The sequence below is a fragment of the Rhinoraja longicauda genome, chromosome 5 (genome assembly GCF_053455715.1).
Source record: "Rhinoraja longicauda isolate Sanriku21f chromosome 5, sRhiLon1.1, whole genome shotgun sequence".
Taxonomy (NCBI): domain Eukaryota; kingdom Metazoa; phylum Chordata; class Chondrichthyes; order Rajiformes; family Arhynchobatidae; genus Rhinoraja; species Rhinoraja longicauda.
The window spans coordinates 2,129,484-2,147,319 of record NC_135957.1 but is presented as its reverse complement, the minus strand read 5'-3'; the positions used below and the strand labels follow the sequence as shown (position 1 = coordinate 2,147,319).

The following is a 17,836-nucleotide window of genomic DNA, read 5'->3' as shown; positions in this document are numbered from 1 at the left end:
TTTATCCCATTTTCACGTCCACCCCCTGCACATTAGGGGCAGTTTTACAGAGGCCAATTAACCTACAAACCTGCACATCTTTGGAAACTGGGATCCATTTATATTAGGTAATTAAAAAAACACAAAGTGCTGGAGTAACTCGGCGGGTCAGGCAGCATCCCTGGAGTAACATGGATAGATGACGTCACCCAACATTCTCCAGAGATGCTGCCTGACCCGCTGAGTTACTCCAGCACTCTGTGAAACGTCACCCATCCATGTTCTCCAGAGATGCTGCCTGACCCGCTGAGTTACTCCAGCACTCTGTGAAACGTCACCCATCCATGTTCTCCACAGATGCTGCCTGACCCGCTGAGTTACTCCAGCACTCTGTGAAACGTCACCCATCCATGTTCTCCAGAGATGCTGCCTGACCCGCTGAGTTACTCCAGCACTCTGTGAAACGTCACCCATCCATGTTCTCCAGAGATGCTGCCTGACCCGCTGAGTTACTCCAGCACTCTGTGAAACGTCACCCATCCATGTTCTCCACAGATGCTGCCTGACCCGCTGAGTTAGTCCAGCACTCTGTGAAACGTCACCCATCCATGTTCTCCACAGATGCTGCCTGACCCGCTGAGTTACTCCAGCACTTGGTGACTTTAGAAAAAAAAATCACCACCTGCAGTTCCATGTTTTTACTCTGTTTTTACATAATTCAATGTCCGTTCTTGGTAACTTACTTTATAACTTTATTACCTTCTTAGAGGATAACTTAATGTATACAATAAAATTGCTGACAAAGTTTAGGTTTAAGTTTATTATTGTTTTGCATACCAGGTTACAGTGAAAAACCTTGTTTCTGCATGCTAGCCAAACACATCAGATATATACCATACATAGATACAATCAAGTCAAACACAAGTACAACAGGTAGAGCAAAGGGGAAGATACAGAGTGCAGAATGTAGTTCTCAGCATTGTAGTGCATTAGTTCCAGAGACAAAGTCCAATGTCCGCAATGGGGTAGAGGTGAATCGGGCAGTGCCCCAGCTTATGGAAGGGCCGTTCAGAAGCCTGATAACAGAGGGGAAAAAGCTGATCCTGAGTCTGGTGGTGCGCGCTTTCAAGCTTCTGTACCTTCTGCCGGACGGGAATGGGGAGAAGAAGGAATGACTGAGGGTGGGACACGACTTTGATTGTGTTGGCTGCTTAAAACTGCCGAGGTTAAATCCATTCCAACTAAGTACCATTAAATCTGTCGAGTCTTAATCATGAGCTAAGTGATGTAAGGTGTCGTAAACAGCACTATTAAACAGCGGGACAGAAAGCGCTGGAGTAACTCTGCGGATCTGGCAGTATCTACCTTCTGAAGAAGGGACACACTCTCTCTCTCCTTGTCTCGCTCTCTCTTCTTGTCTCTCTCGCTTCATCTCTCTGTCTCTCTCTCTCTGCCCCTATTCCTCCCCACTCTCCTCTCTCTCTCCCTCTCTCCCTCCCTCCCTCTCTCTCTCTCTCTCTCTCTCTCTCTCTCTCTCTCTCTCTCTCTCTCTCTCTCTCTCTCTCTCTCTCTCTCTCTCTCTCTCTCTCTCTCTCTCTCTCTCTCTCTCTCTCTCTCTCTCTCTCTCTCTCTCTCTCTCTCCCTCCCTCCCTCCCTCCCTCCCTCCCTCCCTCCCTCTGTCTGTCTGTCATGACAGCAAGCTAGCCGCAGGGGAGAGCAACCTTTAATTTTTCTTGATTAGATTTAATCCAAACTCTATAAGCGTCCCTCCTGCCGGTTCAGCATTACTCTGCTGCCTCCCACTGTCATGGCACCTGTGCATTTGGTGCTAATTTGTTCCAAATCACATGGAGCTGTACTTAGTCTGTGGAAGGTTATTTTACAAAAGTCCTTTCAGAATGAGCAGAAATTTGAGGGGATTTGACTCACCAGGTTCAAGTGCATGGAAACCCAGGTTACTGGGATTTAGTTTAGAGATACAGCTCGGAAACAAGCTCCTTGGCCCACTGTGTCCGCGCCGACCAGCGATCCCCGCACGCCAGCACTATCCTACACACTAGGGACAATCTGCAATTTTCACCAAAGGCCATTAACCCACAAAGCTGCACGTCTTTGGAGTGTGGGAGGAAACCGGAGCACCCGGAGAAAACCCACGCGGTCACGGGGAGAACGTACAAACAGTACGCACGGCTGTAAGGCAGCAAATCTGCTGCTGCCCCACTGCGCCCCCCTAGCTGGGATGTTAAAAAAGAAGACACATAGTGCTGGAGTAACTAAGCGGGCCAGGCGACATCACTCGAGAAAATGGGTAGGTGACGTTTGGGTCGGGACCGTTCTTCAGGCTAGTTGAGACAGGTACAATAGACAATAGGTGCAGGAGGAGGCCATTTGGCCCTTCGAGCCAGCACCGCCATTCAATGTGATCATGGCTCATCATTCTCAATCAGTACCCCGTTCCTGCCTTCTCCCCATACCCCCTGACTCCGCTATCCTTAAGAGCTCTATCTAGCTCTCTCTTGAATGCATTCAGAGAATTGGCCTCCACTGCCTTCTGAGGCAGAGAATTCCACAGATTCACAACTCTCTGACTGAAAAAGTTTTTCCTCATTGGGTACGATAACAACATTTCAAAGGCATTTGGACAGGAATATGTATTGGAAAGGTTTGGAGGGATATGGGCCAAACGTGGGCAGGTGGGACCAGTGTAGACGGGCATCGTGGTCGGCATGGGCAAGGTGGGCCAAAGGGCCTGTTTCTGTGCTGTTACGTTCCATGACTAATTGTGGTGGGGGATGTAAGCTGGAAAAGAGGCGGGGGCGGGACAGAGCCTGGCAAGTGATAGGTGGATACGGGTGAGTTGGACAAAGGCCAGAGATGAAAAGAAGGCAAATGGCTGTCAGATAAGAGGAGTGCAATGTGAAGCCGGAGGAAAGGAATGGGGGGGGGGAATCGAGGGAGAATTGTGAATGCATCTGGGGGCAGTGCAGGAAGAGAGGGGGGAGCTAAAGGGGTGGAGGTTGTTGGATTGTTACCCTAAATTGAAGAATACAATGTTCATACCATTGGGCTTAAAACTACCCAAGTGGGATATAATGTGCTGTTCCTCCAGTTTGTGTTTGAGGCCTCACTCTGGCTAACAGGAATGTTAGGCAAGTATGCTAGGTGCGGTTTAAATGACAAAGTCACGAAACAAACGGCAGAAGTTAAAGTTAGTAGGAAGGACCTGCAGACGCTGGTTTGCACTGAAGATAGACATAACGAAGGTATTTATTCACAAAGTGCTGGAGTAACTCAACAGGTCAGGCAGCATCTCAGGAGAGAAGGAATGGGTGACGTTTCGGGTTGAGATCTTTCTTCAGACACAATATGCTGGAGTAACTCAACAGATCAGGCAGCATCTCTGGATAGAAGGAATAGGTGACGTTTCAGGTCGAGACCCTTCTTCAGACTGAGAGTCGGGGGAGAGGGAGATACAGAGATGAGGAAGTGTCAGGTGTGAAAACGTGAGATCAAAGGGGACGGAGATCAAGGAAGATGTAGAATAGATCATTGTTAGCATGGGGAAGGTGACAACGAAGCATACAGAGATAAAATTTAATCAGGGGGACAGTCAGACTGGTCGGAGAACTAGGATTGGGGAGGGGTCGAGAGAGAGTGAAAGCAAGGGTTTTCTCTCAGGCGCAGCCCAGACCATCACACAAACCAACCTCCCTTCTATTGCCCTGACATCAGTCTGAAGAAGGGTCTCGACCCGAAATGTCACCCATTCCTTCTCTCCCTAGATGCTGCCTGACCCACTGAGTTACTCCACCATTTTGTGTCTACCTCCCTTCGATTGACTCCATTTATACCTCACGCTGCCTCGGCAAGGCCAGCAGCATAATCAAGGACCAGTCGCATCCTGAAGTGTGAAAACGCACACCTCCAGATTCAGGGACAGTTTCTTCCCAGCTGTTATAAGGCAACTGAACCATCCCACCACAACCAGAGAGCAGTGCTGAACTACTATCTACCTCTTTGGTGACCCTCGGACTATCCTTGATCGGACTTTGCTGGCTTTACCTTGCACTAAACATTATTCCCTTACCATGTATCTATACACTGTGGACGGCTCGATTGTGATCATGTATTGTCTTTCCGCTGACTGGATAGCACGCAACAAAAGCTTTTCACTGCACCTCGGTACACGTGACAATAAACTCAACTAAACTAAACCCCCTGCACTTAACAGGGACTCCTCCTGTCACGATCACTCTGAAGACCAAGTTTTGGCAATCACACGTAAAACATACAGCTTAGCTATTGTACCTGCTAGGTTGGACTGTTACAGCAGTTACTAAAATTAAAGTTGCCATTTGGCAACTAATGTTTATGTAAGCGTTTTGGGTGCCAGCACTTAAATTAGAAGCTGATAAAATCTTTAGAATCTTTCTCTTCGGGAAAGTGAAGTTTGAGGGCAGATTTATTCTAGGGAAGTAAGATTAAGAGTGATAGATGTCAATGATAAGGCGTGATACAGTTAAAGGAAGGAATAGAGGAAAAGGTCAGTAAAGGTTTTTTCTCACCGAGTTAGTGGTAAAGATTTGTATAAATCACTAGACCAAGTGGACCCGTTGGGCCCAAACCTCTCCTGCATTGGTGCAGCACCCTCACCTCCCCCCCTCCCTCCCCCTCCCTCCATCCCCCTCAACCCCTCTTACACTCCCTCCCTCCCCTCCCCCCCTCCCTCCACTCCTCTCCCTCCCTCCCCCCCTCCCTCCCTTCTTCCTCCCCCCTCCCTCCCTAGGAGATAGATTTAAACTTTAAAATGTGAATAACTTTAAAAATATAACACCGATTTCAATGAAACTTCTTCCATTAGCACCAAAGGGACGACGGTGAGTAAGGTGGGCCTAAAATTGTTACGCTATCGTGCACCGTTTTGGCTGTAGTTCAGGAACAAACAAACAAACAAACGAGAGTTTTAGTATATAGATTAGTGAGAGCACACTAACAGCACAAGTAGATTTTTGACTTTAGCGATACAGCGCGGAAACAGGCCCTCCGGCCCACCAAGTCCACGCTGTCCACGGAGACAGGTACACTCCACCTGTCTCCACCTATACCCTTCCTTTGTCCCGCCCCCCTGACATCAGTCTGAAGAAGGGTCTCGACCCGAAACGTCGCCCATTCCTTCTCTCCTGAGATGCTGCCTGACCTGCTGAGTTACTCCAGCATTTTGTGAATAAATAACACTAGCACTATCCTACACACTATCCAAAAAAATTACAATTTTCTTACCGAAGTCAATTAACCTACAGTTTTGTACGATAATTGGCTTTGGTAAAAAAAAATGGTAGATTTTTTGGATAGTGTGATGGATAGTGCCAGTGGGATGTGAGAGGAAATCGGAGAAAACCCACGCCGGTCACGGGGAGAACGTACAAACTCCATACAGACAGCGCCCGCAGTCAGGGTCAAACCTGGGTCTCTGGCGATGTAAGGCAGCAACTCTACCATGTTAGATTTAGATTTAGAGATACAGCGCAGAAACAGGCCCTTCGGCCCACCGGGTCCGCGCCGCCCAGCGATCCCCGCACACTAACACTATCCTACACACACTAGGGTGGATTTTTACATTTGCCCAGCCAATTAACCTACAAACTTGCACGTCTTTGGAGTGTGGGAGGAAACTGAAGATCTCGGAGAAAACCCACGCAAGTCACGGTGAGAACGTACAAACTCCATACAGACGCCGCCCGTAGTCAGGATCGAACCTGAGTCTCCGGCGCTGCATTCGCTGTAAGGCAGCAACTCTACCGCTGCGCCACCGTGCGTGTTCGACTGTGTTAGTGTTTCATACATTTAACAGGGGCTCATGTTGTCTACCTCCCCGCGGTGAGCCCTGTCAACTGACCTCAGTCAGGCGAACGACAACAAACAGAGGCAGCAGAAGCAGAAGCAGCTTCATAACTTCTGTTGCCTCAAACGCAAGAAGAAGATGATACATTTAAAAGTGGGTTGCTAATTTGCAATGGTGAGCACTGCAACTGCAGTTAGACACAAAATTCTGGAGTTGTCCGATCAAGGATAGTCCGAGGGTCACCAAAGAGGTGGATAGTATTTCAGCACTGCTCTCTGGTTGTGGTGGGTTGGTTCAGTTGCCTGATCACAGCTGGGAAGAAACTGTCCCTGAATCTGGAGGTGTGCGTTTTCACACTTCAGGGTGCGACTGGTCCTTGATTATGCTGCTGGCCTTGCCGAGGCAGCGTGAGGTATAAATGGAGTCAATGGAAGGGAGGTAGACACAAAATGGTGGAGTAACTAAGCGGGTCAGGCAGCATCTCGGGAGAGAAGGAATGGGGGACGTTTCGGGTCGAGACCCTTCTACCTTCGATTTAAAACAGCGTCTGCAGTTTTTTTCCTACTGCAATTGCAGTGGTACTTTTGCAGTGCCACTTTGCTGCCCTGGAATCACATCAATTAATCACATTAATAAAAAGCTCAATAAGCAGGCGAACTGCCATAACCTGCAAAGCTTAGAATGAGGGATTAGTTGGTTAGTTCTTTATTAGTTGGAGACGCAAGGGATTGCAGATGCGGGAATCTTGCGTAGAACACAAAAGTAACTCAGCGTCTCTGGAGAAAAGGAATAGGTGACGTTTCGAGTCGAGATCCTTCTTCAGATTCTTTTCTAGCATCCTCTCCCTCTACACCAATCAGTCTGAAGAAGGGTCTCAGCCCAAAACGAAGGATCTCCACCCGAAACATCACTTATTCCTTTTCTCCAGAGATGCTGTCTGACCCGCTGAGTTACTCCAGCTTTTTGTGTCTATCTTTGGTTTAAACCAGTGTCTGCAGTTCCTTCCTACATAATAGACAATAGACAATAGGTGCAGGAGGAGGCCATTCGGCCCTTCGTACCAGCACCGCCATTCAATGTGATCATGGCTGATCATTCTCAATCAGTACCCCGTTCCTGCCTTCTCCCCATACCCCCTGACTCCGCTATCCTTAAGAGCTCTATCTAGCTCTCTTTTGAATGCATTCAGAGAATTGGCCTCCACTGGCTTCTGAGGCAGAGAATTCCAAAGATTTACAACTCTCTGACTGAAAAAGTTTTTCCTCATCTCCGTTCTAAATGGCCTACCCCTTATTCTTAAACTGTGGCCCCTTGTTCTGGACTCCCCCAACATTGGGAACATGTTTCCTGCCTCTAACGTGTCCAACCCCTTAATAATCTTATACGTTTCGATAAGATCCCCTCTCATCCTTCTAAATTCCAGTGTATACAAGCCTAGTCGCTCCAGTCTTTCAACATATGACAGTCCTGCCATCCCGGGAATTACCCTAGTAAACCTACGCTGCACTCCCTCAATAGCAAGAATATCCTTCCTCAAATTTGGAGACCAAAACTGCACACAGATTAAATGTAGCCGTCGAAAGTAAAGTCTAAACAAAAGTGCTGGAGTGACTCAGGCGGGTCAGGCAGCATCTGCCAAGGGAAAGGACGGGCTGCGTTGCAGGTCGGGACACCTCTTCAGACTGATCGTTGCAGACGGTGAGGGTACAAAAGAGCGTTGGACGTGGCAAAAGCCTGGCGAGTGATAGTCTGAAGAAGGGTCCCAATCTGAAACTTCACCTATCCATGTTCACCAGGGATGCTGCCTGACTCACTGAGTTTAGTTTAGTTAAGTTTAGAGATACTACATGGAAACGGGCCCTTCGGCCCACCGAGTCCATGCCGACTAACGTCCACTAGTTTTAGTCCTATACAAGTTACACAAACCAATTAACCTACAAACCTGTACGTCTTTGGAGTGTGAGAGGACACCGAAGATCTCGGAGAAAACCCACGCAGGTCACGGGGAGAACGTACAAACTCCGTACAGACGGCACCCGTAGTCGGGATGGAACCCGGGTCTCTGGCGCTGTAGTTTAGTTCAGTTAAGTTTAGAGATACAGCACGGAAACTGGCCAACCGAGTCCGCACCGACCAGCGATACTCGCACACTAACACTATCCTACACACACTGGGGATAATTTACACTTATACCAAGCCAATTAACCTACAAACCTGTACGTCTTTGGAGTGTGGGAGAAATCCGAAGATCTTAGAGAAATCCTACGCAGGTCACGGGGAGAACACACAAGCTCCGTACACACAGCACCCGTAGTCGGGATTGAACCCGGGTCTCTGGCGCTGTGAGGCAGCAACTCTGCGCCACTGCGCAGCCCCGTGATTACTCCGGCACTACGTGTCTTTTTTCCTGGCAAGTGATGGTTGGGCACAGCTGATGGGAGGGTTTGACAAACCGATGGGTGCAGTGATCACATTTCACTTCTCGTCTCGCTGCATCGGACACCATTCAGGGCGGTCACGGTGGCGCAGCGGTAGAGTTGCCGCCTTACAGCGAATGCAGCGCCGGAGACCCGGGCTCCATCCCGACTACGGGCGCCGTCTGTACGGAGTTTGCACGTTCTCCCCGTGACCTGCGCGGGTTTTCTCCGAGATCTTCGGTTTCCTCCCACGCTCCAAAGACGTGCAGGTTTGTAGGTTAATTGGCTTGGTAAATGTAAAAATTGTCCCTGGTGGGTGTAGGATAGTGTTAGTGTGCGGGGATCGCTGGTCGGCGTGGACCCGAAGGGCCTGTTTCCGCGCTGGGTCTCTAAACTAAACTAAACCTCTTCACCACCAGTGTTTGTCACCAACACCTATCCGCCCACCAACCCCCGCTCACCTGTATCCACCAATCACTCGCTAGGCTTTGTCCTGGCCCCAGCTCTGCTTTACCAGCTTTCACCCCCCCTACGACATTCAGTCTGAAGGGGCTAAAGGTTGCCGTTGTGTCTTTGTGTTTTGCTTTTTCTCACCTGGCATAGGCATAAACTGTACTGACTTTCTGTCCTGTAAACTCCTCCAATTCTTAAGGAATTCAAACTCTGAAATTGCCCCTGCATTCAGTTTGATCAAGAGGAGGCCCAGCCCAAATCGGAGGAACATCACCTCATATTTCGCTTGGGCAGCTTACACCCCAGCGGTATGAACATTGACTTCGCTAACTTCAAGTAACCTTTGCTTTCCCTCTCTCTCCATCCCTCCCCCATCCTCGTTCTCCTACCAGTCTGACTGTCCCCGATTACATTTTCTCTGTTTGCCTTTGTCACCTTCTCCGAGCTAACAATGATCTATTCTACATTTGCTTGACCTTTGATGTCTCCTTTTCACACCCTGCACTTCCTTATCTCTGCGTTGCCTTCTCCCCTGACGCTCAGTCTGAAGAAGGGTCTCGACCCGAAACATCACCCATTCCTTCTCTCCAGAGATGCTGTCTGACCCGCTGAGTTACTCCAGCATTTTGTGTCTATCTTTTGGGAGAGGAGTTAATTAATCCTCCTTGACAGAAAAGAGGATTTTTTTCCTATGTTAACATAAGACAATAACTGCGGATGCTGGTACAAATCGAAGGTATTTATTCACAAAATGCTGGAGTAACTCAGCAGGTCAGGCAGCATCTCAGGAGAGAAGGAATGGGTGACGTTTCGGGTCGAGACCCTTCTTCAGACTGATGTCAGGGGGGCGGGACAAAGGAAGGATATAGGTGGAGACAGGAAGATAGAGGAAGAACTGGGAAGGAGGAGGGGAAGAGAGGGACAGAGGAACTATCTAAAGTTGGAGAAGTCAATGTTCATACCGCTGGGCTGCAAGTTGCCCAGGCGAAATATGAGGTGCTGTTCCTCCAATTTCCAGTGGGCCTCACTATGACACTGGAGGAGGCCCATGACAGAAAGGTCAGACTGGGAGTGGGAGGGGGAGTTGAAGTGCTCGGCCACCGGGAGATCAGATTGGCCAACGCGGACCGAGCGTAGGTGTTGAGCGAAGCGATCGCCAAGCCTGCGTTTGGTTTCGCCGATGTAGAGAAATTGACATCTGGAGCAGCGGATGCAATAGATGAGGTTGGAGGAGGTGAAAGTCATCTTTCACATATGACTTTAAACTGAGGGCCTGCCAGTGCTTTTTGGTTTATTTAATACGTTTCAGACTGTTAATTGAAGAAGGGAATTTTCAACTTTGGTGCCTCAAATAGGGGGGGGGGGGGGGGGGAGCAACGTAATGCAGCGGTAGAGTTGCCGCCTTACAGCGAATGCAGCGCCGGAGACCCGGGTTCCAGCCCGACCACGGGCGCTGTCTGTACAGAGTTTGTACGTTCTTCCCGTGACCTGCGTGGATTTTCTCCGAGATCTTCGCTTTCCTCCCACACTCCAAAGACGTGCAGGTTTGTAGGTTAATTGGCTTGGTAAACGTAAAAAATGTCCCCAGTGTGAGTTGGATAGTGTTAGTGTGCGGGGATCGCTGGTCAGCACGGCCTCAGTGGGCCGAAGGGCCTGTTTCCGCGCTGTATCTCTAAACTAAACTAAATATATTGGGGAGTGGGGGTGGGGGGAGGGGGGGATCTTGCTTTGCACGAGATGCCTCATTTCCTACATTAAAAGTGACTAGACTTCAAATGTATTCCATTATTCCATTAGCTATAAAGTGCTTTATGTCTTGTCCTGAGGTGTAAGGGGCTCTATATAATTGCAAGCCTTTCCTTTTATCCAAATAATTCAGCTCAAGGCTCTTTGAAATTACACCATCGCAATATCCAAGTACTTTATGTCAGCACCAGGCTGCATTTAAAATCTGATTGCCTGAAAATCCAAATTCTCAGCTGTTGCTCTTTTTAAAACAAAATCAGTTGGAGTCTCAATTTATTTATTTTACAATCGCCTAAAAGCATTCATTCACGATCCAGGATTTTTTTTTTTTAAAGTAGAATTTTGGACGGATTTAGAAAGATATAAAAATGTAAATTCTTCTTAAGATGTTTAGAACATCCTTTTATTCTTCAGAGCTATCATGTAGAGCCCATTATATTCATGGTGCAAATATACTCTCAAAACAATGAGGTGAGAGGTTCGGTGAATGAACATTCATTTCTTACGCAGATGTTCGGAAAGAGTTGTCGTGGTCACAGCGTGACACAGTGTAGTCCCACCTGCCTGCGTTTGGTCCAATCCCTCCAAACCTGTCCTATCCATGTACCTGTCTAACTGTTTCTGAAACATTGGGATAGTCCCAGCCTCAACCACATCCTCTGGCAGCTTGTTGGGGAAGTCCAGAACAAGGGGTCACAGTTTAAGGATAAGGGGGAAGTCTTGTAGGACCGAGTTGAGAAAGTTTTTTTTCACACAGAGTGGTGAATCTGTGGAATTCTCTGCCACAGAGGGTAGTTGAGGCCAGTTCATTGGCTATATTTAAGAGGGAGTTAGATGTGGCCCTTGTGGCTAAAGGGATCAGGGGGTATGGAGAGAAGGCCGGTACAGGATACTGAGTTGGATGATCAGCCATGATCATATTGAATGGCGGTGCAGGCTCGAAGGGCCGAATGGCCTACTCCTGCACCTATTTTCTATGTTTCTATGACCCGTCTTCAGACTAATTGAAGTAGCGGAGATGATGCTGGAAAAGAGCAGGGGCGGGATAAAGTCTGGTGAGTGATAGGTGGATACAGCTGAGGGGTGGGGAGGGGGGTGACTGACAAATGGATGGACTCTAAGTGATAAGGGCGAGAGGTGAAAAGGAGGCAAAGGGTGTTGGATAAGGAGAGAAGTTGAGTGAGATGGTAGGCACAAAGTGTTGGAGTAACTCAGCGGGTCAGGCAGCATCTCTGGATAGAAGGAATGGGTGATGTTTCGGGTCGAGGCCCTTCTTCTGAGTTACTTCAGCATTTTGTGTCTACCGTCGATTTAAACCAGCATCTGCAGTTCTTTCCTACACAGATGAGTGAGATGCATGCGTTTCAGACGTCGCAGTCTTAACGGAGGCAATCCTCTTTGTGATATGATGCTCTCAGCAGTTAATTTCTGAATCATAAATCACCCTGGCCGTTGAGATTAAAGTTCATCGGTCATTGGAGCAGAATTAGGCCATTCGGCCCATCGAGCCTGGTCCTCCATTCAATCATGGCTAATCTATCTTTCCCTCTGTATCTATCTTTCCCTTTCATTCTCCTGCCTTCTCCTCATAATCGTTTACCTGACTAAAGTGTATAAGCCCTCATGCTGTCGAGCACAAAGTGCTGGATCACACAGCATCTTGGGGGGAATATGAATAGATGACAACGCAACATCATTGCACATAGAGTCATAGAGTGATACAGTGTGGAAACAGGCCCTTCGGCCCAACTCACCCACAATGTCCCAGCTGCACTAGTCCCACCTGCCTGCGCTTGGTCCATAACCCTCCAAATCTATCCTATCCATGTACCTGTCCAACTGTTTCTTAAACGATGGGATAGTCCCAGCCTCAACTACCTCCTCTGGCAGCTTGTTCCATACACCCACCACCCTCTGTGTGAAAAAGTTACCCCTCAGATTCCTATTCATTCTTTTCCCCTTCACCTTGAACCTATGCCCTCTGGTCCTCGATTCCCCTACTCTGGGCAAGAGACTCTGTGCATCTACCCGATCTATTCCTCTTATGATTTTGTAAAATCATGATTTTGCACCTGACAATAAACTAAACTGAGGTCGGGACCCTTCTACAGACTCTGGGTGGGACCACAGGTTGAAAAGCAAGAGGACAGCAGGAATCACAGAGGGGGACCAGTGAAGGAGGGTCTCACAGAACCCCCATCGGAGAGAGGAAGCCGAACCTCTTCAAAGTAGGACAGACACAAAGTGCTGGAGTAACTCAGCGGGTCAGGCGGCATCTCTGGAGAACATGGATGGGTGACGTTTCACAGAATGCTGGAGTAACTCAGCCGGTCAGGCAGCATCTCTGGAGAACATGGATGGGTGACGTTTCACAGAGTGCTGGAGTAACTCAGCGGGTCAGGCAGCATCTCTGGAGAATAATAGGTGACGTTTCTAGTCAGAATCCTTATTCAGACTGAAAGTAGAGGTGGGGAGGTGAGAGAATAAACTGGAGGTGAGAAAAGGACAGACCGAATTAGGCCGGCCTTTCAGTTTAGTTTAGAGATTTAGTTTAGTTTAGAGATACAGCGCGGAAACAGGCACTTCGGCCCACCGGGTCCGCGCTGCCCAACGATCCCTGTTCATTAACACTATCCTACACCCACTAGGGACAATTTTTACATTTACCAAGCCAATTAACCTACAAAGCTGCACGTCTCTGGAGTGTGGGAGGAAACCGAAGATCACGGAGAAAACTCACGGGGGGTGACTTACAAACTCCGTACAGACAGCACCCGTAGTCGGGATGGAACCCGGGTCCCTGGTGCTGTGAGGCAGTAGCTCGACCGCTGTGCTGTCTTGTCGTTGGGTTCAAGGCTGGACATGAAATGATACCAGGCGCTATCACCCTAGTTACCGGAAGGCACGGGCACATCGTGAAAAATAACTCCTTAGTCCTCACTCAGAAATCACACTGATGTGGAGATGAGAAGGGCAATGTCCAGGTGCCCTTCTTGAACGGGCACTGGGTGGCATAGTCAGGGTAGCTCTACTGCAGCACCATTGTCGTGGACTTTCATCTACACTGGCAGAATCTTTTAAAATGCAGTACATTTGTACAAAGCCAATGTAAGTGAAGATATGAAGTATTAGCTACAGGGAATCGCTGGGCACTCTTGGATTATCTTCTCTGGAACACCTAATACCTGATAGAAGTATATTTAATTATGAGAGGCATAGATAGGGTAGATCGTCAGAACCCTTTGTGTGAAAAGATAGATAGATAGATAGATAGATAGATAGATAGATAGATAGATAGATAGATAGATAGATAGATAGATAGATAGATAGATAGATAGATAGATAGATAGATAGATAGATAGATAGATAGAAAGACAGACAGACAGACAGACAGACAGACAGACAGACAGATAGATAGATAGATAGATAGATAGATAGATAGACAGATAGACAGACAGACAGATAGATAGATAGACAGACAGACAGATAGATAGATAGACAGACAGATAGATAGATAGGTAGACAGATAGACATAGATAGACAGACAGACAGATAGATATAGACAGACAGACAGATAGACAGACAGACAGACAGACAGATGGATAGATAGATAGACAGACAGATAGACAGACAGATAAACAGACAGAGAGATAGAGAGATAGAGATAGATAGATAGATAGACAGACAGACAGACAGACAGACAGACAGACAGACAGACAGACAGACAGACAGATAGATAGATAGATAGATAGATAGATAGATAGATAGATAGATAGATAGATAGATAGATAAAATGTAATTGCCCCTCAGATTTCTATTGAATCTTTCCCACCTCACCTTAAACCTATGTCATCTGGGTCTTGATTCTCCTACTCCGGGTAAAAGATTCTGTTCATTTACCCTCATGATCTTATCTGCCTCTATAAGGTCACCCCTCATCCTCGTGCGCTCCAAGGGAGAGTGTCCTAGTCTGCTCAACCTCTCCCCGTAGCTCAGGCCCCTGAGTCCTTCTGTGTGTCAAAACTAGAAAATACATTTACTGTAGTCAAATTTCCACATTTCCAATGTGTGTCTTAAGTGGTCTTATTCCAATGTGTACCTTAATGAAGGTATGGTACTGTCCAAAAACACATAGACATAATCAAGAACCACCGGACACAGGTTTAAGGTGAGTGGGGAGTGATTTAATAGAAACCTGAGGGGCAACTCTTTCACTGGTGGGTGTTTGGAATGAGCTGCCAGAGGAGGTCGTTGTGGCAGGTACTGTAACAACATTTAAGTGACATTTGGACAGGTACATGGATAGTATAGGTTTAGAGGAACAAGGGCAGGTGGGACCAGCGTGCACGAGGCATCTTGGACAGCATGGGCAAATTGGGCCGAAGGGCTTGTTTCCGTGCTGTATAACTATAAAACCTCACCAGCAAGCGCCCGATAAGTTCAAACGTTATAGGAGCAGAATTAGGCCATTAGGCCCATCGAATCTACTCCGCCATTCAATCATGGCTGATCTATCTGTCCCTCTCAACCCCATTCTCCTGTTTCTCCCCATAACCCCTGACACCCGTACTAATCAAGAATCTATCAATCTGCACCTTAAAATCACCCACTGACTTGGCCTCCACAGCAGTCTGTGGCAATGAATTCCACTGATTCACCACCCTCTGACTAAATTATTTCCTCCTCATGATTTCCTCCTCAGCGCCGCCTTTGACACCATAAATCACTCCATTCTCCTCACCCGACTTGAAACCTCCTTTAACATCACCGGCACAGCTCTATCCTGGTTCAAATCTTATCTCTCTGACAGGCACCAGTTCATCTCCATTAACAACTGTAAATCCCCCACCGCTCCCTTCCCCCAATGTGTCCCCCAAGGCTCAGTCCTTGGCCCCCTCCTCTTCATCCTCTACCTGTTCCCCCTTGGTCAATTAATCCGCCGTCATGGTCTCAACTTCCACTGCTTCGCCGATGATATCCAGCTCCTCATCTCCACCAAGTCAATCTCCACCACCACACACTCTACACTGACAAACTGCATCACTGAAATAAAATCTTGGCTTCAATTACATTTCCTCAAACTCAACTGCAACAAATCTGAAATCATCATTGGTCCAAAAACACTCACCAAATCCACCCAAAACTTCATCCTCAATATTGATGGTCTCCCAGTATCCACCTCCCCTCACATCCGGAATCTTGGAATCATCTTTGATCAAACCCTCTCCTTCGACAAACACATCACAAAGACAGCCTTCTTCCACCTCAAAAACATTGCCCGTCTCCGTCCATCCCTCTCCTCCACAGCTGCAGAAACCCTCATCCACGCCTTCATCACCTCCCGTCTGGACTACTGCAACAGCCTCCTCTATGGCTCACCCTCAAAAATCATCAGTAAACTTCAATACATTCAAAACTCCGCTGCCCGTCTACTCACCCACTCCCCGATCCGTGACCATATCACCCCCGTCCTTTACAAACTCCACTGGCTCCCCATCCCCCAGAGAATCCAGTACAAAATCCTCCTCATGACCTACAAAGCCCTCCATAACCTGGCCCCATCCTACCTGACTGACCTCCTCCACAGGCACACTCCCACCTGCACCCTCCGCTCTGCTGCTGCCAATCTCCTCTCCCCCCCCATCCGGACCAAACTCAGATCCTGGGGGGACAGGGCTTTCTCCATCGCTGCTCCCACCCTCTGGAACTCACTATTCCAAACCGTCAGAGACTCCTCCTCACTCACCACATTCAAAACATCACTGAAGTCTCACCTGTTCAGCACTGCCTTCAACCACTGAAGGTCACCTCACCTTCTGTCTCCTTTCTCTGTTCGTTTACTTATTTATCTATTTATTCACTTCTCTATGTTCTAGTAATCCCTGTAAAGCGTCTTTGAGTGTTTGAAAAGCGCTATATAAATGTAATGCATTATTATTATTATTATTATTATTATTATCTCTTTTCTAAAGGTACGTTCTTTAGTTCTGAGGCTATGATATCTGGTTCTAGACTCCCCGCCAGTGGAAACATCCTCTCCACATCCACTCTATCCAGGCCGCTCACTATTCGTTACGTTTCAATGAGTTCTCCCCTCATCCTTCTAAACTCCAGCGAGTACAGGCCCAGTGCAGACAAACGCTCATCAGAGGTTAACCCACTCATTCCTGGGATCATTCTTGTAAACCTCCTCTGGATTCTCTCCAGAGCCAGCACATCCTTCCTCAGATATGGGGCCCAAAACTGCTGACGATACTCCAAAACCCCAGCATTACATCTAGGGTTGCCAACTGTCCCGTATTAGCCGGGCCATCCCGTATTTTGGGCTAAATTGGCTTGTCCTGTAGGGGACGGCCCTTGGCCTGTATTAGGCCCGGTGGGCGCTGTGGGCCCGGAAGCTGTAGGCCCAGACAGTGTAGGTCTGGACAGTGTAGTAGGAAAAAAACTGCAGATGATGGTTCAAACCTGTGCTTACCTTCCGGACAGTGTAGGTGCGGACAGTGTAGGCCCGGAGGCCGCCTAGCGGAGGTTGCCTAGCAACCCGCCTCCTGGCCCATTGGTGGAGCGGGAGCACGTGGCCGCTGGCTGGGCGCGGTCACGTGGGGGCGCGGGGTGGTGACGTCACCTCGTCCCGTATTTGGGAGTGCGATAGTTGGCAACCCCTGGTTTTTATATTCACAAAACACCCACTTCCTGACCCATTTATAGAAAAAGCAAAATCTCCATTGACACAAACTCTGTCTCCTAATCCCGCACAGCAGAAGGTTGTGAAGGAGAAGAGATTAGAAAAAAAGTGTTACAAAAACAAAAATATCTATATACATTGAAGTATATTCAGAGCTTTGATTTACCTAACTAAGATCAAACACATGAAATCCTTCAGTCTGGCTAGGAATATCTAGCTAACCATTCATCTATGGCAAAACGAGAGACTAATTAGTAGGCAGCGCAAGATCACAACAGCATCTATCAAACATACATCGAACACAACATATCTTAGCCTCTGGTTTTGTGTTTTATTCAGTCTCATAAGTAATTCAAAGCTTTGCAGCTAAAAAAAAATCATTATTGCACCTAAGGTTTACTACCTCTTTTAACAATAAATAATTCAGATGATAGATTTTTGTGTTAAATAATCAAGCCTCTTGTCACGCTGCATAAATATCTCATTTTACAAGCAGGGTGGCCCGTGGGGATTTTTAAATTCTTAAAACATATAGCGATCCAATTTATTTTTGCAAGGCACCAGTTTTTAAATCACTCGGCGTGTGGAGAGCGGATGGAGGCAGAGTGAAGGGAACAATTTCTGGAAGTGAGCCAGTGGAGAAGGCACTATAGGAGTTTGCTGATGGAATGCTACATTCAGTGAGCAGGGATGCCCTGTGAGTGAGTGCTAAAA

The 17,836-nt window shown here is 47.7% G+C and overlaps 1 protein-coding gene across 1 annotated transcript in view; it reads right to left on the bottom strand.

Moving 5' to 3' along the window:
* slc4a1ap (solute carrier family 4 member 1 adaptor protein) overlaps positions 1 to 17,836 on the bottom strand; it is a 209,883-nt gene that overhangs the window by 79,048 nt on the left and 112,999 nt on the right. The window lies entirely within an intron of this gene.